Source organism: Diabrotica virgifera, chromosome 7 (assembly GCF_917563875.1).
Source record: "Diabrotica virgifera virgifera chromosome 7, PGI_DIABVI_V3a".
Classification (NCBI taxonomy): domain Eukaryota; kingdom Metazoa; phylum Arthropoda; class Insecta; order Coleoptera; family Chrysomelidae; genus Diabrotica; species Diabrotica virgifera.
This window is the reverse complement of record NC_065449.1, coordinates 137,240,793-137,260,013: the sequence shown is the minus strand read 5'-3', so window position 1 is coordinate 137,260,013 and position 19,221 is coordinate 137,240,793. Positions and strand designations below refer to the sequence as shown.

General features: G+C 31.3%; 1 protein-coding gene across 3 annotated transcripts in view; it reads right to left on the bottom strand.

Annotated features, from left to right (window-relative positions):
• LOC114337779 (dynamin-like 120 kDa protein, mitochondrial) overlaps positions 1–19,221 on the bottom strand; it is a 231,158-nt gene that overhangs the window by 65,190 nt on the left and 146,747 nt on the right. The window lies entirely within an intron of this gene.

The following is a 19,221-nucleotide window of genomic DNA, read 5'->3' as shown; positions in this document are numbered from 1 at the left end:
CTATACAACCATCTCCCTCTACAATTTAAATCTGCAAGACCATATTATTCAATAGCAGAGTTTCTTAACCAATAACTAAGAAATTACAGTATTCTTATGTATAAGTAGAATCTTAATCTACAGTGAGCATGTAAAGGTTGGAATAAATTCATTTTCTCGAAAATGGACGGTTTTGGAAAAAAATCCCGAAACAGGTCAATTTTTAGTTTTAAATTACGACTTATTGGAATATATATCATAATAGTGACGTCACCCATTTGGGCGTGATGACGTCATCGATGATTTTTTTAAATGAGAATAGGGGCCGTGTGATAGCTCATTTGAAAGGTAATTCAATTATCTATTCAGTAATATAAATATTAACATAATTATTTATACAGGATGTCGAAAAAAAAAAATTTTTTGGATTAAATTTATTGACATAAAAAGAAGAATATGTGTAATTTATTTAATTCAAAATACATTTTACTGCTCTCAGAAAATAGAAAAAAATGTTTATTTGAAAAAAAAATCATTGCTTTTCGCTTAAATTAAATGCTCAAATTGTCAAGAGGCAGGTGGGTGGCTGCTTTAATATTGAATTTGCAAAAAACAATAATTATTTGTCGAATAAACATTTTTTCCTGTTTTATGATAGCAGTAAAATGTATTTTGAATTAAATAATTTACACAGATTCTTCTTTTTATGCCAATAAATTTAATTTAAAAAAAAATTTTTTGGGCACCCTGTATAAATAATTATGTTAATGTTTATATTACTAAATAGAGAATTGAATTACCTTTCAAATGAGCTATAACACGACCCCTATTCTTATTTAAAAAAATCATTGATGACGTCATCACGCCCAAATGGGTGACGTCACTATTATGATATATATTCCAGTAAGTCGTAATTTAAAAATAAAAATTGACCTGTTTCGGGATTTTTTTCCAAAACCGTCCATTTTCGAGAAAATGAATTTATTCCAACCTTTACGTGCTCTCTGTATATTTGAGTGTCATATGCAGCAGCTTAACTTATTAAATTTCTTAAGGTAGATTACGCAATTTGCAATTTTTTTTTAATTTTGCAATAGATTGTTACTGTTTTTTGTTTTACTTTATTATAATTTATTTATATTGACGATTTATATAATTTTAGTAAATTGTATTTGTTATTGTTTTTATTTATGATTCTTGTAAGCTTTGTCTATAAAATTGTTAAATTTTTCATGACAATAAAGCATATTTCTATTCTATTCTATTCTATTCTATAAGGCGGTAGTGGGTCAAAATTGCACTTAGTCTTATTTTTTAATCACATAGAATAATTTAAAAAAATGAATTCTGGAAGTTCATTGTGCCTATCTTAAGGGGACACCATTTAATTTATTTAGCCTGTCCAAAGTGGAAAGCTTGATGTCCCTGATGACGCATGTGCCTGTTGCATGATTAGCAAATTTTACCTATTCCGGCTCTTAGGCTATAATGACTAGTACTATCTAACAACAAATAAATAAAAAAAAGAAACACGAAAACTAAAAAGTACAATAAAATTATATTAAATAAAAGAAACAACGACCTTCACCGATCTGTTTAATGGATAAAAAATATTTGATAAGAAATTTAGTAGGGTTCTAAAACTATTGACTTGTGGTAACTACATTGGAGTTAAATGTTATGTTTATATGGAATTAGCCACAGTTAGGTTTACCTAAAGTATTTTTAAAAAATTTACACTCATAGTTGAGGCTTTCACAAAAGATGTATATTTTTAATAGACCCGTATGTTGAGTGTCATAACCTTAATTTTTTTTTATTTTTTTTTTGTAAAAATGCGTACTACTTTTTTGGAGATGGCTGTGGGCCTAATTTTTATTTTGTGTATTTTTTATCAAACACTATATTACTAATAGTTTTCAGATTTTTCTGAAAACAAAATTTAGTAAACATCATGGATGGTGTGCGTAGAATTATAATTGACGGAGTGCAATAAACTTTAAAGAATATCATGTATTTTGCATGTGTAGGAACATCGCCAGAGTCTGGAGATACACTGCCGTGTAGAAAATTAGGGACGCCCCGTAATAATTTAGAAATTTCAAATTTTTCGTTTTTTCTTCCATTACTTACTGGTTTCTTGAAAAAAAGTTATTGTTTCAATAATTGTTCGTTGACTTGTGGCATATTTGAGTTAAATGTTATGTTTATATGAGATTAGCCATATATAAACCCATAAACATATTTATTGTAATTTAGTATGTTAAAAATTATAATAAAACAAGTGGTACTACTACTATCGGTTTACAGAGTTCTCCGAATCTTTACCGCCATTCTCCTCTGTTTAGCCATAGACCCGAAGGAATTTCTCTTTCCTCTAGTGCTCGATATAATTTTATCCGGACTATAATTAATTCATAAATTAAAATTTTTTTTTATAAATTATAGTTAAATTTTTTCGTCCCGGAGTGATCTTATTTTAAATTTTTTGGATCATTCGAAACAAAGAAGGTCTTTTGTAAATTTTCTCTAAAGTTGATCACTTTCGAGTTATAAACAATTTAAAACTGAAAAAATAATGAAAAATGACGATTTTCAAAGATCAAAAACACAAGTAAAAAATATTATTTTTGTAATCTGTTAATGTTTGTACATTAATTTTAAGTTCAAATCTTGTTCAAACCAAAACAAACAGCGTTTAAATAAGAAAGACAGACAAAAGGATAACATTTACATCGTTAGAAATATATTAAAAAGAAGTATTGACTCGGGGGGAAAGCTCATTCTGGCATTCATAGATCTAAGAGCAGTGATCGACTCTATAGAATGAAAAAATATATGGCATTGCTTGCAGAACATGAAAGTACCATTTACACTGATAAAAATGATTGAAAGTATATGTATAAGAGTAGTAAAAGGACGTGTACATATAGCAGGAGAAAGATCTGAAAAATTCAATTGAGAAAGAGGCATTAAATAAGGAGACGGTCTTAGCCCACTAATATTCATAATAGTCGTGAATGAATCGACTAGGAGAAAGAACCAACCAAATACGGACACTTAGGATACCAAAGATTACAGCAAGTAAAAATAGAAGCCTTATTGTATGCTGATGACATAGTCCTTATAGCAGATTCTGTGACAAAAATGCAAAAAATTATAAACATATAGACAGACGAAATAGAAAAATTAAAAATGGAAATAAACATCGAGAGAATTAAAATAATGGTCATCGGCGAAACAGACGAAAATAAAATAAATATAAAATGCAAAATTACTCAACTGGAAGTAGTACCGCATATGATTATCTTGGAAGTACCAATGGATATCTTGGATACCAATGATGGAAAATAGACCTCGGAGAGTAACAAACAGAACAATGAAATCAAAAAAACTGTACTATGCACTGGCGCCTGTTCTGAGGAAAAAAGAATTGTCACAAAAAACAAAAATGAAAATAATACGATTATGATACCGACGATACTATATACGAGTGAAAATTGAACTTTGCAGAAAAAGCATAATAGTAGAATAAACGCAATGGAGATATGGCATTTACGAGCTATAGCCCGAAAGACCAAATGGGATAGAATAAGAAATGAGGCAACAAGACGGATAACCAAACAGGAACCAATAATGAACAAAATAATAAAGAGACAATTAAACTGGTATGGACATCTGATGAGAATGGAACCCAGTAGACTAACGAGAAAAATCGCGAAGCAAGAAATATTACAACAAAGAAAAAGGCAGACGGGGAAAAATGGTTACATCAAATAGTAGAAGCGGGAAAGATTAAACAGAAGACGCTTGGAGAAATGAAATTATTAGCACAAGATAGAAAAGAATAGAAGAGATGGTTGAATATGTAGCTAAACTAAACCCAAATCCGACACCTGAAAGGGTATAAGGAAGGGGAGAAAGAAAGAGTTATAAACAATTTAAAACTGACAAAAAAAAGAACGAAAAATGACAATTTCAAGGCTCAAAAACACAAGTAAAAAATATTATTTTTGTAATCATCAAGTACACAAATTCAAGTTCAAACCTTCTTCTAGCAGGTCCCAATAGGAATTTTTGCCATGTTTTATTCTAAAATATATTTTTTAATTGACAATGAGGAAGGTTCCTTATTGGAAGAAGGACGATGGGCTGCATTACCAACTAAAAAACAATGTTTTAAAATGAAAAAATATTTATTAAGGTGATACAGTAGCGATCAACAGGTAGCAAAAACGCGTTCCAAGATTGCGGCTGTAATTTTGAATATTTTTTCGAGATATTTGGCACACGTATTCGTAATATAATAAAGAATGGCGGTACAGAGCCCAATTTGAAAAATATATTAATATGTGGAAATTACTCTGTAATTAAATACACTGTTAAAAAAACGAGCCTGTACCGCCATTAAGAAGAACAAAAAATACACTTTCTTCAAATAAACTTTTTTATCCGATGCCTAGATTTTATCGGGTCGAAAAAATTTTAGTCGAATTTATAAAAAAAAGTAATTTTTTAATTATTAATTAATTATAATCTGGACAAAATTAGATCGGGCACCCCTTGTTTTTTATAATTTTTAACATACTAAATCACATAGGGGAAACTGGGTAACAGTGAGACACTTTTTTTTCATTTAACCATAAGTCCACTACTATGACATGTATAAATAAAAATTTCTCCCGGATTGTACTTTCACATGTATTCATTACGCAAGAAAAAGTCAAATTTGAAAATAGCTCGGTTTGTTTAGTTTGTATAAGTTCAAGTAAGGTCATAAGGTACATAAGGTCAAGTTGTCATTTGTCTCACTGTTACCCATACATGTGTAACAGTGAGACAGTATAATATTTATAGAAAATAAAACAAATAAAAAAACAAATTTAAGTTACAAAGTACTTATTTATTAAAAAAATAGTGATCGGAATTAACGTACATTTATTATTAAATTGAAATTTATCTCGAAAAAAAAATTGCCGTTTAGTATGACCATAACAAACTGGTCTTGGCAATATCATCTTAATGTCTTTTACTACAAATTTTAGAAAAAAAATACAAAATGTAATTTTTTATAACATCTGCGTAACAGTGAGATATGTCTCAATGTACCTCGTCTCACTGTTACCCATTTGCCATAAAATTTGAAAAATATTATATTTGTTATTATAAAACTTAGTTTGCATTGCTAAACTGTGGCATCATGTTTACTAATCTACACACACTGTCATAGTAATACTAGAAAAATCTTAATAATTAACATGCTTTTATAAAAAATTCTCAAAATCCCTGTATTATTTTACTTAGTGCCCACCAAACACACTTTAGCACGATAAATCCTAAACTGAAACTGCACGGCCGCCGAACATATTAGAAATCAGTAACTTTGAATACATCAAGCACGCACAAGTAATGATATCTCCACGTGGCGAAAAGGAGGGAAGATAGTTCAAGTGTCTCACTGTTATCCATGTCTCACTGTTACCCAGTCTCCCCTATCACATAATTTTTATCCATTAAACAGATCGCTGAAGGTCGTCCTTATATCCGATCTTAGACTATCAGTAGTAATTGCACAAGAGCTCTAAAATTATTGAATTTTTCACGAGTGACACTTTGACAGTTTTAATTCCACGAGCCGAAGGCGAGTGAAATTATGTCAAAGTGTCACGAGGGCCAAAATTCTATATTAATTTTAGAGATCGAGTGTAATTTGTTGCCATTATTTCATGAATAAAATTGTTCAAAACCAAAATTTTATTGTAATTTATTTATGTAAGTACAAATTAGTACAATTAAACACAGTTTTCATAAATATTTGACGGTTGAAAGTCATCACTTTTATAATTTTTAAAACATTGTCATTAATGTCACTGAATGTATTTTTTCATAGCAACGAAGGGCATCTGATGTAATATACTTGACGACGGGAAATTATCAAAATTTATCAGTTTAATTTAGATTTCTGTAGCTTTCTATTGGTCAGAATCTCCTATGAATGAAATAATCGGTGTAATTTCCTTGAAATTGAAAAAAGAAGGAAAAATTACGGTTCAAAAACACAAGTAAAAATATTATTTATAATCATCAAGTACCTAAATCCAAGTTCAAACCTTCTTCTATCAGGTCCCGATAAGAAATTTTGCCATGTTTTGTTCTACAATATATTTTTTTAATTGTTAATGAGGAAGGTTTCTTATTGGAAGACGGACGATTAGGCTGCATTACCATCTAAAAAACAATGTTTTAGAATGAAATAAGCTCAAAATACTTATCAAGAACTGATAGAATAATGTTTGAACTTGAATTTAGGTATGCACTTGACAATTTCAAAAATGACATTTTTTACTTATGTTTGTTTTTGGGCCTTGAAAATTGTAATTTTTCGTTTTTTTTTTAGTTTTAAATTATTTATAACTCGAAAACGATCAATTTAAGAGAAAAATTATAAAGGATCTTTTTGTCTCGAATGATCCAAAACATATAAAATACACTGAGCGGCACAAAAAATGGCCACCCCACAAAATGGGTAATTTTTGATGTCGTGAATTTTCTAAATCTGTTGTTCGATTTAAGTGTTTTTTTTAACATTTTAATAATATTAACTGTAATAAAATTATTGCTAGACAGGTAAATGATCATTGTATACCGGGTGTACTAATCAAACTGTGTTTTATTCTCAAAGTTCACCACACCCTGTGTAATATTCTAGCATTTATAAAATATTGAAATTAAAACCCAAATATAGCCGCAGGTTTTCTTAACATTTTGTTTTTTGATTCATTCGCTTATGTTGGATAATAAAAAAGTTAGGTACTTTAACAACTAGCCATGTTCTTCATTAATACAGGGTGTTTCTAAATAAGTGCGACAAACTTTAAGGGGCAAATCTGCATAAAAAATAATGGCCGTTTGCTTTATAAACACATGTCGACAAATGCTTCGTTTCCGAGATACTGGATGTTGAATTATTTTCTTACAAACTGATGATTTATTTATTGCTCTAAAACCGGTTGAGATATGAAAATAAAATTTGGTAGGTTTTAAGATACAGTTATTGCACATGTTTTGACATGCAATTAAGGATTTTATATTCTCCATTGGCGCGCATACGGGTAATATTACCCGCATGCACGCCAATGGTGAATATAAAATTCTTAGTTGTATGTCAAAAAATGTGTAATAATTGTATCTTAAAACCTACCAAATTTCATTTTCATATGCCAACCGGTTTTAGAGCAATAAATAAATCGTCAGTTTGTAAGAAAATTATTCAACATCCAGTATCTCGGAAACGAAGCATTTGCCGACATGTGTTTATAAAGCAAACTGCCATTATTTTTTTATGCAGATTTGCCCCTTAAAGATTGTCTCACTTATTTAGAAACACCCTGTATTAATGAAGAACATGGCTAGTTGTTAAAGTACCTAACTTTTTTATTATCCAACATAATCGAATTAATCAAAAAACAAAATGTTAAGAAAACCTGCGGCTATAGTTAGGTTTTAATTTCAATATTTTATAAATGCTAGAATATTACACAGGGTGTGGTGAACTTTGAGAATAAAACACAGTTTGATTGGTACACCCGGTATACAATGATCATTTACCTGTCTAGCAATAATTTTATTACAGCGACATTGTTAAAGAATAAGGCTATAAAATGTTAAAAAAATCACTTAAATCGGACAACAGATTTAGAAAATTCACGACATCAAAAATTACCCATTTTGTGGGGTGGCCATTTTTTGTGCCGCTCAGTGTAATATCTATCCGGACCGAAAAAAAGTACCCCGCACAAACCTTATGAAAATTAGGTCCCAGTGGATTTGGTTCATACTTTGGGAAAAGACTCTTTGAAGCATCCTGATGAAAAGTTCTCATGGGCAGATCTCGATCTGATGGAGGATTTTTGAGATATAGAGGCGCAAACTCGGAAAATTGTAAGATTTACCGGGTATTCCAATTCCCGGAGTTACTCACTAGTTATCTGGCAAGATGTAGAAGTTAGGATCAAAGAAAAGTGCTAGTAGTCTAGGACGTTTTCCTGGCTATCCATTGGCGACATTTACTTTGACTTTGACCTTCAAGATCATGCCAAGGTCACATCTACATTTGAATATGATCTTGAAAATCATGGTCAAGGTTATTGGGTTATATATTACAAAGTAATGTAATAGAAGTTTGAGATTTTTCCACCGCTTAACGATACCGACCTTGAATTTGACTTTGATCATGACATTCTTAATCGTATTAATGTCATGAATTTTTATTCAAAAGTGGACATATTTTTTACTCTGAAAACGGTATAAAGGACGTACAAAGGACGGGTTACAGGGGTTAGGATTAATGCAGTGGCGTGCTGGAACTTTTAAGTGGCCCGGTGATTTCATAGAAAAGCGGCCTCGCATCCTCATTTTACCTTCTATTATCAGGATGTTCTATTCGTTATTTATATTTTAATAAAAAAAATATAAATTATTTTTAAATCAAACAAAACGTTAAATTCAATGATTTTTTTTTAAATTTGCTATATTTTTTTATTTAAGAGTAAGCAATCTTACAAATAATAAATGACATGTATGACAATATTGTATGCAGTAAGGCAGAAACCATAATTTCCTGATTAAATATAGGTATATGAATTTAATTTAATTAAGATAAAAGTAAAATAAAATAATCTCAAAAGTAATTTTGAGAATTTTTCAATTATACAGGGTGTCCCGAAAAGATTGGTCATTTATATCACAGATTCTGGGATCAAAAATAGTTCGATTCAACCTAACTTACCTTAGTACTAATATGCTCATAAAAAAAGTTACAGCCCTTTGAAGTTACAAAATGAAAATCGATTTTTTTCAATATGTATATCGAAAACTATTAGCGATATTTTATTGAAAATGGACATGTATCATTCTTATGGCAGGAACATCTTAAAACAAAATTATATTGAAATTTGTCCACCCCATTAAAATTTTATGGGGGTTTTGTTCCCTTAAACCACCAAACTTTTGTGTACGTTCAAATTAATTCATTATTGTGGTACCATTAGTTAAACACAACGTTTTTAAAACTTTTTTGCCTCCTAGTATTTTTTCAATAAGCCAGTTTTTATCGAGATGCGGCTTCTTTTTTAATATATTTACATAGAAATTTTATGGGGGTTTTGTTCCTTTAAACCCCCCAAATGTTTGTGTACGTTCCAATTAAACTATTATTGCGGTGCCATTAGTTTTTTTTATGGCATAGACTTGGGTGTCAATTAGCCAGTCACAACTTTTTGTTTTCTATTCATACATAAAGAAGGCAATGGGGTCCTTACGAGTTCCATAGCAAACTCTTCCACAGCTCTCTACTCAGTTCAAAAGCTGTAGCTGGCCGCTATGGACTGTCCAAGTTGCTCATTAGTTAAACACAGTGTTTTTAAAATTTTTATCTACGACTGATATATAATATATATATTATACTTGTGGTGTTTGCAATATAATGCCATATAATAACCCGTGTTGAGCTGGCCCCCCCCACTTGCAAAAATTAAAAAACAAATAGCCTTGATTTATGAGCTATTTATGAGCTCTCATATTCCGCAAACTAAAAATTTTGAGCTCGTTCCACTGAGCAGGAATTTAATACCCTAGTGGGGGGGGGGCTGAGTCAGCCCCCCCCACTACTTAAAAATAGGAATATTGAATCGGTTTTTGCGGCAGAATTACGAGCTATTTATGAGCTCTTGAAATTATATAGTTTCGATTTTTGAGCTCATCCCCTTCACCCCCAAACAACCCTTTAATTGATTTAACTTAAGAGAAAGATGCTGAGAAAACTTAAAATATATCGTATTGCGGATATAATTCCTATAGCTTATATACTCTAAGAATAAACTATTAAATCAAGGGCATTTCGATTATTGAGCTGCAACCCCTTCGCAAGAAAACCACCCTATCTCCCGGCTTAAGAGAAAGTTGTATTTAAAATGCGTTAAACTAATTATTTGGCGACTGCATATCATTTAATAATTTATAAGCTTCCAAATTACGCGCATTTAGATCAGTAAATTGCAATTTATTTTGTATAGTGCAGTCACTGAAGGTAAAAATCAACGATTACCTTCAAGTTCGGTGAACCTTCATCGATTTTCACGAAAATTGGTCAGTGGTTAGAGGATACGTCAAGAAACAAAGGTGACATGGTACCACCTTGCGCCTTTACCCTGAGGGTGGATACCGCCCCTTCTCGGGGGTGAAAATTATTTTATAAAAAATAACTGCACAAATCAATAAATGAACAAATTAAAAGCAAAATTTATTATATAAAGTTATTAAGATAAGTCAATACTTTTTAAGTTATTAAAGATCAAAGATTTTAATTATTTGTAAAAAAAATGCATGTTTTGAAGAGGTTTTTTGTAAATCACTGAAAAACTGTAAGTTTTTACAAAAAAGTTAATAGTAGTTTAATTCGCATAGCTTATATTCTAAGAATAAACTCTTAAATCACGCACCTTTCGATTACATAGCTACAACCCCTTCGCAAGAAAACGACCCCATTTTCCCGGCTTAAGAGAGAGTTGTTCTTAAAATAATTTAAATTAATTATTTGTCGACTATATATTGTTTAATAATTTATGAGCTCGCAAAATATACGCATCTCAATTATTGAATTGCCATTTTCTTTCTATAGTGCAGTCACTGAAGGTAAAAATCAACTATTACCTTCGATTTCGGTAAATCTCCATTTATTTTCACGAATTGACAATAACAACTTGGGGTTTTAGCCTGGGGTATATGTCACCCCTTCTCGGGAGTGAAAATTACTTTATTAAAAATAACCCCACAAATCGAGAGAGGGACAAATTGTAAGCAAAATTTGTTATATAATGTGATTAAAATAAATCAATACTTTTTGAGTTATTAAAGATCAAATATTTTAATTTTTGTAAAGAAAATGCATGCTTTAGAGCGATTTTTCATAAATGACTCAAAAACTGTAAGTTTTTACAAAAAAGTTTTCATCACTAAAATTGAAGCTAATAAAGAATATAATAAATTGCTTACTTGAAAAACCTTTAATGTTAATTTAAATTAAGTTATTGGTAATTAAATGTATATTTTTTTCCGCGACTGTTCAAATCTAAGGGTTCAAGCTTAAATAACGGGAAAAAGATGCATTTTATAACACTTAGGTACTAAATACTTGTCAAAGTACTTTGAAATACCCATCAAAAATAAGATCCAGAAAAAGTTGATAGTATCAAAATCCGCTCACCAATTTTCGTGAAAATGAATGGAGATTTACCGAAATCGAAGGTCATAGTTGATTTTTACCTTCAGTGACTGCACTATAGAAAGAAAATGGCAATTCAATAATTGAGATGCGTATATTTTGCGAGCTCATAAATTATTAAACAATATATAGTCGACAAATAATTAATTTAAATTATTTTAAGTACAACCCTCTCTTAAGCCGGGAATAAGGGATGGTTTTCTTGCGAAGGGGTTGTAGTTCAATAATCGAAAGGCGCGTGATTTTAGAGTTTATTCTTAGAATATAAGATATACGAATTAAACTACTATTAACTTTTTTGTAAAAACTTACAGTTTTTCAGTGATTTACAAAAAACCTCTTCAAAACATGCATTTTTTTCACAAATAATTAAAATCTTTGATCTTTAATAACTTAAAAAGTATTGACTTATTTTATTAACTTTGTATAATAAATTTTGCTTTTAATTTGTTTTTTTATTGATTTGTGCAGTTATTTTTTATAAAATAATTTTCACCCCCGAGAAGGGGCGGTATCCACCCTCAGGGTAAAGGCGCAAGGTGGTACCATGTCACCTTTGTTTCTTGACGTATCCTCTAACCACTGACCAATTTTCGTGAAAATCGATGAAGGTTCACCGAAATTGAAGCTTATAAATTATTAAATGATATGTAGTCGCCAAATAATTAGTTTAACGCATTTTAAGTACAACTTTCTCTTAAGCCGGGAAGATAGGGTGGTTTTCTTGCGAAGGGGTTGTAGCTCAATAATCGAAATGCCCTTGATTTAATAGTTTATTCCTAGAGTATATAAGCTATAGGAATTATATCCGCAATGCGATATATTTTAAGTTTTCTCAGCATCTTTCTCTTAAGTTAAATCAATTAAAGGGTTGTTTGGGGGTGAAGGGGATGAGCTCAAAAATCGAAACTATATAATTTCAAGAGCTCATAAATAGCTCGTAATTCTGCCGCAAAAACCGATTCAATATTCCTATTTTTAAGTAGTGGGGGGGGCTGACTCAGCCCCCCCACTAGGGTATTAAATTCCTGCTCAGTGGAACGAGCTCAAAATTTTTAGTTTGCGGAATATGAGAGCTCATAAATAGCTCATAAATCAGGGCTATTTGTTTTTTAATTTTTGCAAGTGGGGGGGGGGGGCCAGCTCAACACGGGTCATATAATAATCCCTTAGGGATTAATAATGCGGGATTAATAGCTATTAATCCCTCTGGCACAACAATCACAAAATTCACCACGGAAACAAAATAATCAACCTCAACAAGTGTCACTGTCAAACGAATAGTATATTTGACAGTTTGTGTTGAGATGGACGAAAATGAAGAATCTTTTAATTGTACACCACCAGAAATTGTAGAACTAGCTACAGCAACAGCATCTACCTTAATACCTTATGTAAATATTTGTATTTAAAATTCTACTAAAGTTAATGATGATTCTCAAACAATTCAGTTTATTAATTGTACTATTACTAATTTTAATGTTTTTAACAAATAAAGTTGTTCATTAAAAATCTTAAATTAATTAATTTGTCGTAGATAAAGTAGAGTATACTACTCGCAATAATGGCTCTCATTCCCTCGGAATGTTACTCCCTCGCCGCTAACGCGGCTCGGTTCGTAAATATTCCTCGGGAATAATAGCCATCATTATTGACTCGTGGTATAATCTACTATTTGCCTCTTAGTCTTTTTTTGATAAGTCACATTTTATCGAGATGTGGCTTCTTTTTCAAAACATACCTAAAGATATAAATTTAACAGGTTTCTATTATCGTACTTAACCATATACAAATATGTGGTGGATTCGACAATTATTCAAAATATCTTGATAAACACTGGCTTATCGAAAAAGTACTAAGAGGCAAAAAAGTTTCAAAAACATTGTGTTTAACTAATGTTGCGACAATAATAATTTAATTGGAACGTACACAAAAGTTTGGGGGGGTTTAAGGGAACCAAACCCCCATACAATTTTTATGGGGTGCACAAATTTCACTTTAATATTTTTTTCAAGATGTTGCTGCCATAAGAATGCCACATGTTCATTTTCAATAAAAAATCTCTAAGAGTTTTCGAAATATGAAAATAAAACGATTTTCATTTTGTAACTTCAAATTCTTCACTTTTTTTGTGTGCACTATTGTATATAGGTAAGTCATGTTCAAACAACCTATTTTTGACCTCAGAATCTGTGGTATAATTTATGACCAATCTTTTCGGGACACCCTGTATATTAAGTTGAATTTTGGTAAATACAGGTACAGTGCAAATACTTTAATTTAACAATATTTAAATATTATTACAACCAAAATTTTCAGGGGGGGGGGCAGACGTGATGATTTTGCACATTACATTTTGTACACTATGGATGACAATATAAAGCACCCGAAAATCTAGGGGGGGAGGCACGGCCCCCCCTGCCCTTGAGTATGGGCGTCTATGAATACAACGCAATAATCTAAACATTCTTTTGCAATTATTTTATAAAATAATTTATTAACTCTCGATCAATAATTTCCGCATTAAAGTAGTGGTAGGGGAGCCCAAGCGGGGATTTTTGCAGTTACTCGAGCGCGTCAGATTATCACATGGGAAGAAACCTTGTACCCTGTAACTGTACCTCTACTATGTATTGCCTCTTAATACAGGGGAGTTCGTTAAGGGGAGTCCGAAAAAAAAATCTATCCTTAAAAAAACTCGAAATCGTCAGATTAAGATATGGTAAGTTAAGTATGTATATGCAAAAGAGTGTATATTTCCAAAAATCTGACGATTTGAGCGGGGGCGTAAGGTAATGGGTGAGTCACAAAGTTTTACAAAAAAAGCGAATATTTCGTGAAATGAACGTCAGATCGGAAAACTAAAAATACGTATTCAATATTTTTCAAAAATCTATCGAATGATACTAAACACGACACCACACGGAGAGGGGTGGGGGGTAAATTTAAAATTTTAAATACGAACCCCGCAATATTTCGCGAAATGAACATCAGATCGAAAAACTGCAAAATACACGTATTTAATATTTTTGAAAAATCTATCAAATGGCACCAAACACGACTCTCCACGGAGGTGGGGTGAGGGGTTACTTTAAAATCTTAAACAGGAGCCCCCAAATTTTATTGCAGATTTGGATTTTTTACGTAAAAATAAGCAACTTTTATTCGAGACACTTTTTGGAATTATGGATAGATGGCGCTATAATCGGAAAAAACCATTGTTTAAAATGGAAAATTAAATTGAAAAATTGACAGTCCCCACTAAAATCGAAAACTTAATTTAGCTTTTTTGGTTTTAGGACCTACTCTTCACAACCAAATAGGTCCCCATACCGCTCGAGTAACTGCAAATTTAGCATACTTTCCTCCCCTACTATATATTTTTGAGCAAATTCGTCGATTATTTATCATTATCAAAGTGTTTAACCACACTGATATAAGTTGTACTTATGCAAAACAGCATAACAGCAAGCTATACAATCTTTACACTTTTTAGCACCACACGGGGGTGAAGTTTTCACGATATCAACAACATTGTCATTTGTTACTTCATGTTCATTATCACTTAGATTGATAATATCATCCTTCATATTTTCTGTAGACTGAACATATTCATCATTAACTCGATCTTCTATAATTTCAGTATTTTGCAAAATTCTATTTTTTAATACAATCCATGAGTTCTTCTCTACTTGCAGTCGCAGATAATAATATGGTAGGATATTTTTTTTTATTTTTTAGTAAATGATTTAAATGCCGTTAGAGGTATACCAATTTTTATTATATCAAAATTTCTAGGATGTAGAATGCTTATATTATCATAAAATGATTTGTCTTGATCAAATCGTTTTCGATACTTCCAATAATTCGGTAAAAAATGTGCATAACGTTTTTCCATTTTTTATTCTGCAGAGTACATATTAGATGTTTCAAGGATATTGGAAAACCATAATAATATACTTGCATGTATGAAAATAAAGGTTATCTGTAGCAATAATTTATGTATATAGTTATTTATTTACGTAAACTGTATTTTACAATTAAAAAAAAATTAAATTTTTTTGAAATGATTTTGAAATTAAAAAAATATTTTTTTGTTACATCTAAAATTTTGGCCGCGGCCTCTCGGTTATTGCACCGATTCATTTATATGGCCAGCACGCCACTGGATCAAAGTAACATCTACAAGTTTGTGTCAATATCTATATTCGTTTATGTTTTGACAAATATAGATGCTGTTGACCGATCAGATAGAAAACCTGTGTTTATCATTACCCACTATTAACGACGCAGACGTAACATGTATTTGATTCCATATATGCGACGGGGCTAATTGCTTCCGATTATTTGCGTATAAACAAAACATAATTTCATTAGATGTTTTTTAGAGAAAAGTTTTTTTTTAGAGAAAAATCATTCGTTTAAAATAATCATTTATTTTTCATATTTATGGTGAAAAGAAATGTTTAGTAGTTGCAATAAAATAATAAAGTAAAACAAATGATAGAATTCCGAAAATTAAGTCAACTGTAAGCCGCTTCGCAGCGAAAAGGTTAATATTTTATCATGTTTCATATCTTATACTATTAAGCAACTTTGTATGATGAACATTTGGTTGATTTCTAGCGTATCCTAAAAACCTTCAAACGTATGCAACATGACAGCAGGTTCCTACAGTTCTAGCTCCTGACTGACAAGTGCAGTAATAGCCATGTATAGTATTTTTACTACAAAAGCAAGATTACGTAGGTCAAAATTTTTGACGTATGAGCACTGTCAAAACATTAGAATGTGACTTTTCATCATGGCCACGTTTATGTCATTACTTGTCAGAGATATTTTTCTTTGTTTTTGTTTACTATAAAAATAATATCTATAATTATTTATTCTAATTAATGATGTCAATTAGTTTTCATTAGTTGCCGAAATATATTAGCAACAATATTATCATAGTGTAGGTATAATCAATAATCATTAAAATAGATTATTTCATAGCTCACAGCATAATTGACCGCAACCAGCCACACTGAACTGTCATTTGCGTTTGAATGTATGAGTAGTGTATGAACGAATGTCTAAAATATTTAACTAAAATTATTATTTTTTGGAATATTGAACTTAAATAATTGTTTTAGAAAATTTATATTATTGATAATAATAAATGTTTTTGGTTATTTAATTAATATAATTCTAAAATTCTCAATGTAATCGCGATTACGTTTTTTTTTAAAATACCATGAGGACGCTTATACAAGATCGGGCAGTTCCGTGTTGGTGTCGTATTTTAACTGTGCTACACAAATTTTAATTCTAGAGTTGATGTTATGCAATATCATTATTTTCGTTAATGTTAACAAATATTTTGGCATATGATTAATATATTTCGGCAATTGATGAAATCCAATTGACATCATTAATTAGAATAAAGAATTATATATATTATTTTCATAGTAGATCATGCGGATGATCAGATTCTTATGGCCCAGGATTCTCACGATATTGAATATATGACCCGAAAAATTATAGAAGAGTACCGGAACTGGGGTTTAGAAGTGAATACCAAGAAAACGGAATATATGTGCGTTGGAGGTATACAGCAGGATCTAGCGTTGGAAAATGAAATAACTATTAATCACTGTCAGGAATATAAATACTTGGGTCTTACAATTACACAAGATGGAACGTTGGACAAGAATATCCAAGAAAGGTGCACACAAGGAAGGAAAGCTATCGCATTATTGAACAAAATCCTATGGGACCAAAGTATCTCCAAAGAAAATAAACGTAACATCTATAACAGCATTGTTAAGAGCATTATAACATACAGCAGCGAAGTTTGGCCACTTAAAGAAAAATCCGAAAATATGCTCAGAACAACTGAAATGGACTTCTGGAGAAGATCTGCTGGTATATCAAGAATACAAAAAATCAGAAATACAAGAATATTGGAGATAATGGATGTAAAGCATACAATAATGGACGATATAAAAACAAAGCAACTAAGATGGTTTGGCCACGTACAACGTATGGAAGAAGACAGATTACCCAAGCAAGTGCTACGATGGGCACCAAAAGGACGGCGGAAGAGAGGAAGACCTAGGAAAAGCTGGATAGAAGGAATCCATAGGGAAATCGGAGAAAGAGGCTTGAACGAAGACATGTGCTACGATCGAGAGCAATGGCGATTGGGAATCGGAAGACGTCGTAGAACGTTATGAACCGATTATATATATATATATATATATATATATATATATATATATATATTTTCATAGTAAACAAAAACAAAGAAAAATATCTGACAAGTAATGACATTAACGTGGCCATGAGAAAAGTCACATTCTAATGTTTTGACAGTGCTTTTACGTCAGAAATTTTGACCTACGTAATCTTGATTTTGTAGTAAAAATACTATATAGGTTTTTCGCCTTCATCAAAAGCTTCACCTTCAGTCTCATAAGCGATAAATATTTTATGGCTAGTTGTTCGTCCGAACCTTGACTGCACTTTCAGTCTAATAAAACCAGGTTAACTCAATCTTCGATCTAAAAGTATTCCGCCATTTAATTCGACATTGTCTTGCACATATGATGCTGCAAGATTTATCTGGAACACACCCATTGTTCTGTCACGTAAATAATTCATGTCTAAAACAGGGAAATCAGGCAAATCATTTTCATCAAACGTAGATATATCCATTCTATTCATTGTTGCAATTAGAAACATGGGTTCCGCTGGAATATGAACGCGTGACCTTGGCATGACCTTGAAGGTCAAGGACAAAGTAAAGGTTGCCATTGGATAGCCAGGAAAACGTCCTAGACTACTAGCACTTCACTTTGATCCTAACCTCTACATGTTGCCAGATAACCAGTAACTCTGGGAATTGGAATACCCGGTAAATCTTATAATTTTCCGAGTTTGTGCCTATATATCTCAAAAATCCTCCATCAGATCGATATCTGCCCATGAGAACTTTTCATCAGGATGCTTTAAAGAGTATTTTCCCAAAGTATGAACTAAATCCACTGGGACCTAATTTCCATAAGGTTTGTGCGGGGTACTTTAGTAGAATTTATATAAAAATGTAATTTTTTAATTATTAATTAATTATAGTCTGGACAAAATTATATCGGGCACCCCTTGTTTTTTATAATTTTTAACATACTAAATTACATATCAAATAATTTTTATCCGTTAAACAGATCGGTGAAGGATCTTATATGGTTCCGACATAATTAAACCAATGAATCGACTGCTCGAATACTAAAAAATTGAATATGAAAAATACCATTAGCACGAAAACCACCAATGTCGTGTACATTAAATTGTTTTGACAGCCGTCAAGATGATATTTAAAAATAGATTAGATAATGTAATTTCTACTATTCTCGGCGAAACACAAATCTTCGACAAAAGAAAATTCTTAATACTACATACTGCAATTTTTGGCGATACACCAACTGATGCAGAAATAGAATTAGTATTCTACAAAAAAAATAATCAAGAAATTGTAACCTTTAACGATATGAAGGATTATTTTCAGGCAAAATATAAGTTTTTTAAGGAGACTGAATTACAAATATTAGAAATGTTTAAAGCGATAGATGTGGAAACTAAAGGTTACGTTACGGCTAGAGATTGCATTGAGGCTTGGAAAACTACAAAAATACCATTTTCACTAGAAAGTTTAATGGACTGTTTTGATGCAACAGTAACGGAGGAAACTATGGATTTTTTTTCGTTTAAAAAATTGTATCTGGAATATAAATAAAAATATTACTTTTAAAATATTCAAACAACTTTTTCTTCTACAATATCACCATCGATCTACGAGGGTCATTCGTAAAAAAGGTTCCCTATGCTCCTGAGAAAGAGTGCGACGTGTTGGGAGAAATCTGGCAACACTGTCTTACACATCAACTCTCCCTCTCTCTCTCACCCCACCACTTTAGTCTCGC